The 7,157-nt window shown below is 31.6% G+C and overlaps 1 pseudogene; it reads right to left on the bottom strand.

Moving 5' to 3' along the window:
* Positions 1-3,825: 3,825 nt before the first annotated feature.
* LOC145577280 (agamous-like MADS-box protein AGL62 pseudogene) lies at positions 3,826-4,398 on the bottom strand (annotated as a pseudogene).
* Between the last annotated feature and the right edge of the window lie 2,759 nt (positions 4,399-7,157).

The raw sequence follows: 7,157 nt of genomic DNA, 5'->3' as shown, positions 1-7,157 counted from the left end.
ATAAAATAACATGGAAAATCAAATTTTTATATGAGGAAGCTAATTTTGCACAAATATTGTTGCAAATTGGTGGTGTTTTAATGCAAATGGGTCATTCTTTTTGGGACAAAGTTTTGGCCAAATGGGTCGTTCTTTTTGGGACGGAGGGAGTACATACCTAAAATATCATTACTTACTTTTTCTTTTTTTTAATACAAAGTACACACATACCCAAACAATCATTACTTACTTTTTAACTTTTCTACTACCTCTGTTTCGTATCAGTTGCAACTTTGGAATATTTTATATCTCACAAATAATACCTCAAAGTTGCAACTAATAAGAAACGGAGGTAGTATACAATATTCTCTACTTTTTATTATTCCCATACAACATTCTTCACTTTTTATCTTTGGAGGGAGTACAATCTTCAGATAAAACATTGTTTGTTTGCCGATATTTAATTTTTGGGTTTTTCTAAACTATGCCCAGTTTTTCGGTTTCCAAGTTGTACACATGCTTTTTCAAAGTTATAAGTTGTACCCTCCACCTTACGATATTTTATCAACAATACAGTCATATCTGTTAACGAAAGTTAAGTTATTTTATCAAAAATGGTGTCGTGACATTATTAATTTGACACGTGTCATGTTCTAATTGGTTTAACACTTTAAAAAAAATTAAAATCAGAAAATAAAATAATAAAAAAGGTTATTGTTAATAAAAATTAGTGAGGTTGAGGGTACAGTTTAGACGTTTGAAAAAGCATGAGTACAGCTTAGAATTCGAAGAAGTTTAGGGGCATAACTTAGAAAAACCCTTAATTTTTTTAAGGTTTTGTATACAATCGTCACTCTTATAGCTTAATCCATTTCTTCTCCTTTTGAAAATCTTACACCTAGTTTTTTTTTTTTTTTTTTTGGACCAATCTTACACCTACTTTGTATACATGCATGTATGTAGAAACCTCACACGACATCTCAGATTCTCAAATCAAGTAGTAAGCAGTTTTTACTATTAAAGATAAACAAATCCATAGTAATTAAAATAGTTAGTGCTACAAAATATGGATTGATAAATATCAAAACACTAATTTAATTAGCAATTCAATTTTTTTTTCACAGAAACAGAAAGAAGAGAAAATAAGTATGGATAGCAAACAACCCCTAGATTGATGTGCTATGCTCTAACATGTCGCCTTTTAATATCCCAAATGTACTGATTTTGATTTGTGAGTGAGGCTAAAGTTGCACCTTTATACCCTTTGTGCAGCACTAAACTCTCCACATAAGTACCAACATTATAACTACGGAAAGTTTTTCTTTGTTCTACTCGATGACTCATAATGTTATAAAAAATCAACTTGTTAAAAGTATGTACCAACAATAAGCTGGTATTTTCAATATACATTACCTTAAGCTCGTAAAGTATGAAATTTGTGTATGTATTTAAATTAGAATCTCCCGAAGAGAATAGGCGCCAGGGGTCCTTTCCTCTATTCTTTTCCATTACCCATATACAAGCTCTTACACGAGAAATACCAAAAACGGCTAATGATCCCCGGAGGAGGAAAATAAACCTGAGCATTTCTTTCCCAATATCTGGCATCTTCATATAGCTAAATTCCTCGGATCCAATATCAAACGAAAAAAGAAGGGTTTCTTCTCCTTGAAACCTAGGATGTGGTTTCCAATACCAAGCTCTTTGATAAAAAATAGCCTCATTATGATCAATTAATTTAAAACACCACCTAGGAACATTTGTCCAACTACGCTTAACCCTCCAATGATGATCACATAGTGAATAGATTGCAATTGCAATCGATAGCTCGGGATCTGTACGATCACCAAGCTGAAAACAAACAACCTTATAATCATTACCAGAAGGATCAAACCCTAAATAAAATCGTCGTCTTTCAACATTATTTGATTTAGGAATAAGAGGGCAATGAGGAAGCAACACTGATTTTCTAATACAAGGGTTACACAAATTCAACTCTACTATTTTCGACCACTGCGAATTAAAGCGCGAAGTCAGCAACAACCCATTAACCATATCAATATCTATAAAAGAGTTTGATGCGACTAGTTGAGCAGCTTTTCTAATTTTATCACTATGACGAACTGTGATATTGACATCGTATAATTTATTGGTTACATGCTCCGCAAATAATATATAAGCATTTGTGCTATTGTTCTTGTAAATTTTGAGGTGTGTGGAAATAAAATCAGTAGAATCAATAAAAGAACACCAGGTTTTACAAACACACCTGAATCGTAATAGGTCATTTACGGACGATCTAAGCAATATCTCCCTCCATAAATCTGGTGGCAAGAACTTGTGTTCTTGCAACGGTTTTTGACTTTTCTGATGATTTCGACTACCCCTCATAGGGAGAAGCTAAATGATATTGAATTGGAGAAATAGACTAGGGTTTTATGTTTTAATGTTTTATGTTTCTGATTTAATATGTACAGTAGACTATATTATATGGACTATGGAGCACGTATATTGGGATTTTTTTTTTTTTTTTTTTTAATATATAGTTGCTACATAAGATATAATTTCATACGTAAGTTAACCAATTGAAAACTAAATTACAATGATTTAATAAAAATTATATTATTGTGAATTTTAGCGTCTAAACTTATTTTAAAATACGATTTTATCTTTTAATATTACAGATTTAATTACTATATATATACTATTTTATCTTTAAATATTACAGATTTTTTTTTTTTTTTTATTTTTATTTTTGAAAAAGCCAATTTTAATATTTTATATATACAAAAATTACAAGTATATTTTAATATTTTTGTACCACACAAACCACAATTCCACAAATGAGAGACATTTACGCTCGTGTGGAATTCACAAAATTTATTGCATTCGCTTTAACCAAGATGGCATCTGAGGTTGGCAGATAATATTATAGATTTTAATTGATTTAAAGTTTTTAATTATGTAGATTTTTTTTTTTTTTTTTTTTTTGGTTTTGTTGGCGAATGATTATTTTTAATTTTAATTTCAATTATAAATTTAGGAAATAACATTATGTTCATTAAGAATCAAGAAGAAAAATCAAAAAACACCCATGTTACTATACATACTTACATGTACAAATTTGTGATTCCTCGAAAAAAAAAAGTACAAATTTGTGAACTCCCCGAGATTGAGAAGTCACCGGAGGAAGTTAAAATTGATTCATCTCGCCGATTGTCAGCCTTATTATACAAGGATAGGTTGTAAACAAAAAAAAAATGAAAGATCATCGCAAAAGCGATAAAGTTTAATATTTTATACTACGTATTATCTTACTAGAATGTACTATTCATGCTAATGTATGGGATATATGTATGGTTTAGGGAACAAAAAAATAGTAAAAGGGGAAGTTAGTGATTTTTTTTTTTTTTTAAATTAATTATTTGGAGTTGTGGGAGTTATTTGAAAGGTATTTTCCAAAAAAAAAAAAAAAAAAAAAAAAAAAAAAAAAAAAAAGAGACGTAGTAATACTTTTAGGCAAAAAAAACTATACCGAGTACGTAGTACTAGTAGTAGGAAAGTAGGAGTGATATAAAGGCAACCAAAACCATCTACTGGTCATTTTATTCTTCGAAAACATTATAAGACATAATTCATTACATATTTTTCCTGGCCTTAATCGAACTTACTTTAGTACTAGAATAACAAGAACAAAAACAAAGAAACTAATAATAAGACATTATATATTTTAATTTAATTTAGAAGAACTTTTGCTTATGAATGTTGCTGACTTGACCACGAACAGTAAACCCTTCAATTTTATCCTCAATAATCAGCAACTAACTCCGACACTGCTATCTATTCTTAGGGTTGGATCGGAGTAGAAGAAGTTTTTTCCACCATTGAATGAGCTTGATTAGCTACATTCATATTAAGATTCTCCAATGCAGCCTTCAGAGTTTCGAGTTCATTTAAGCCAAGATAATCAACAGGTTGCTCCCACCAATTTTGGCTAGGAATTTTCTTCAGATTGTTAAGCAACTCACTCCTAGTCTTTTCAGAGTCTTGGAGTTCATGTATTTTGGATAGTTGCGAGTTGAGTTTGCGCGTAGTACCACTTTGTTGACGACCTTGATGGACACCACCCTCAGAATTGGTGGTGGTACCATTAGGACATATTTGGTTTTGGTTAAGGTAACGGTCAACTATAGAGTCAACATCTGGTTGACCAAAAGAGAACATCTTTTGACCAGGGGAAAACACAATTATTGTGGCTTCTACACCACAAAGAGTGCAGAGTTCACTAGCCTTCTTAAAGAGGCCTAAACGGCGTTTTGAGAAGGTGACCTGTCTGTGGCTTGGATTCTTAATCTTAGCCATTTTGATCTTTTGACGACCTCTCGATTCCTTCTTTGGCATGGATGATGATGAAGCCATGAAGGATGGGAAGAAATGATTAAATCAATAAGCTATTTTGTGTTGGTGGTGTAAGAATGCATACTAACTTGAGGGGTATTTAAAGGCTAATGTGTGGTTCTTAAGAGAGGCTTTGAAAGTTAATTTTAATAATTCTTCACCAATTATTGTTGATTTGAGCTGGTAAAATCTTATCCAATTAATTTATTTCTCATTTTGGAGATTTATGTATCATTTAGTTAATAATTGTACTGTTTCATCATAGAAGAGATTAGCATTTGACTTTATTATGAAGTCAATTATTATATGTGTAATTATTTGAATGGTTGATTGGTTTATGAACCGGCATGAATATCTTCTTTCTTAAAATTATGTTTCCTTATTACATTTAGAATTTGTTTTGATTTTAATTTGAGTATAAATAAAACACAATAATGAATCATGTACAACTAAGCAAGACCCTAAAATGATAGAAGTATTGAACGCGTAGGCACTATGCAGTGATCCAAAATCCAAAGTTGGGGTCTTGTATAGAAATATAGAATACAGAGGAAAATGCATTGAATTTTCCAATATTTTATGTTCTATGTGTGTAGAAACCCTTCAAATATATGTGATTGTAATATCTTATCTTGCCAATGTGATTGATTCATTTTGTATCTTGCTAACAAAAGAAAGAACATTAGAAAAAAATATTCAATAGTTAGCATAGATGGAAAAATATAAGGGTGATTATGTACAAAGATTATGATCGATCATGATGATAACATAAACAAAGGTGTTGCGAGTCTTCCGACCAGGTGTAAAATTAGTAAATTAATCTCAAAAATATACATGAACATCGATGTTGCGAGTCTTCCAACCAGTTGTAAAATTAGTAAGTTAATCTCGACAATATATTCATCAATGTTACAAGTCTTCCGACCAGGTGTAAAATTAGTAAATTAATCTCGATAATATATAGTTCAATGTTACGAGTCTTCCGATCAGGTATAATATTAGTAAATTATACCCTCTTACATAAGAGGATACACATAAAAGTTTAGGGTTTCCTTATTATTTACGGGGATGGGAGATTAAGGGCATATTCTGCTCACCTTATTTTCACTTATTTCAGTTCAGATAAGTTAAGTTAAGTTCCTATAAATTCTAAGGGTTATCCAAGTACAAATTAGAACTAAAATAAGTTTTAATAAGGTCTAATAAATTCAAATGAGTGAAAATCATATCAGGTGAATAGAACACACCCTATTTAATATATGGTAGGTTTTATTCATCGAAAATGCAGGAATATTAATATTAAATAATTACACATACAATTATTTGAATAATAAAAAAAAAAATCATTAATAAAAAGTCATACGACATCTACAAAAGAGATTCAACTTTAACAAATACGTACATAAGATTTTGAATCAAATAAAAATTTCCTTTATAAAAACTACAATCGTCGAGTAGATCTTGCACTGTGGAACATCTTCCGCTTATGTCGCTAGTAAATATAACCTTGTTGGAGAGACAATCTAACAATCCTTTGCTTCTAACTTAATTCATCCAATTGTATTCGAAAGCTTGCGGACATTGATAACCCTTGCGATCTCGCATAATTGTTCATCAATGAAATAATTTCACGACAATCCATTAAATCTAATATCATGTATTAAAACCTAAGAAAATTCTTCCCCGAAAAAAGGAGATAAACCTTGTCTTGAACCCTCTTTTTCAAGGGAAAAAAATTCCTCCCAAAAGGAGGAAGCATTATTATAAACCTAAAAAGCTTTTGAAGAAACAAGAGTCACTACTAAAAATTAAGGTTTTTGCGACCGCCTCTAACGGTCGCAAAAAATAGCAAAAACGGTCGCAATTCATTTTTGCGACCGTCAACGGTCGTAAAGGGGTGGTCGTTATTTCCTTGGTCGCAAAAAAAAATTATTACGACCGTTTGACGGTCGTAGATTTATTGCGACCGTTTTTAATATTTTCAACGACCGCAAGGAAAATGGTCGCAAAAATTAAAATTTACGACCGTTTTTATAAGCAGTCGCAATTTTAAGAATTAACGACGGCTAAAGGCGGTCGCTAAAAAGTTTAAAAAAAAAAAAAAGAAAAGAAAAAAAAGCCACCCACATCCTGTACCCTGCAACCAGTTATCCCACCACCCAAACCAACTGTACCCAACGCTACTACCCACCACCACCAGTCCATCACTTCCCACTCAAACCACCACCACCACCCTAAAAAACACAGACCCACCATCGCCGCCCACCCAAACAGCTACCACCGCCACTTCACCTCAACTCGAAACACCCTCAACACACAACCAATTGCCTCTCACCCGAAATACCCTCAACCCACAACCACCAACTGCCTCTCACCCGAAACCACCTTTACCCACCAAACACTTGATCTGACCCAAAACCACGACCCTTACCCAGTACCCACCACCACCGGCAACAAAATTATCAAAAATTGAAAAAAAAAACCACAAAATCAGAAATAAAACAATCAAAATACAGAAAATTACCCATAAATTCGAAATTAAACAATTATACAAAATACAAAAGATTACCCATAAATTCGAAATTAAACAATTATACAAAATACAAAAGATTACCCATAAATTCGAAACGAAATAATAATGAAAATTTTTCAAAATTTATAAACAAAAATTACAATATAACAATTATACATAATCAGAAATAATTAGAAACAATAAAACTAGATCTACAATCTAACTAATTTAAATATCAGATCTAGAAAACCTTGACTTGTTTTAGGTT

This window comes from Chenopodium album, chromosome 2, assembly GCF_948465745.1.
Source record: "Chenopodium album chromosome 2, dcCheAlbu1.1, whole genome shotgun sequence".
Lineage (NCBI taxonomy): Eukaryota > Viridiplantae > Streptophyta > Magnoliopsida > Caryophyllales > Amaranthaceae > Chenopodium > Chenopodium album.
The sequence above is the reverse complement of the archived record's forward strand: the minus strand, read 5'-3'. Positions and strand labels throughout refer to the sequence as shown.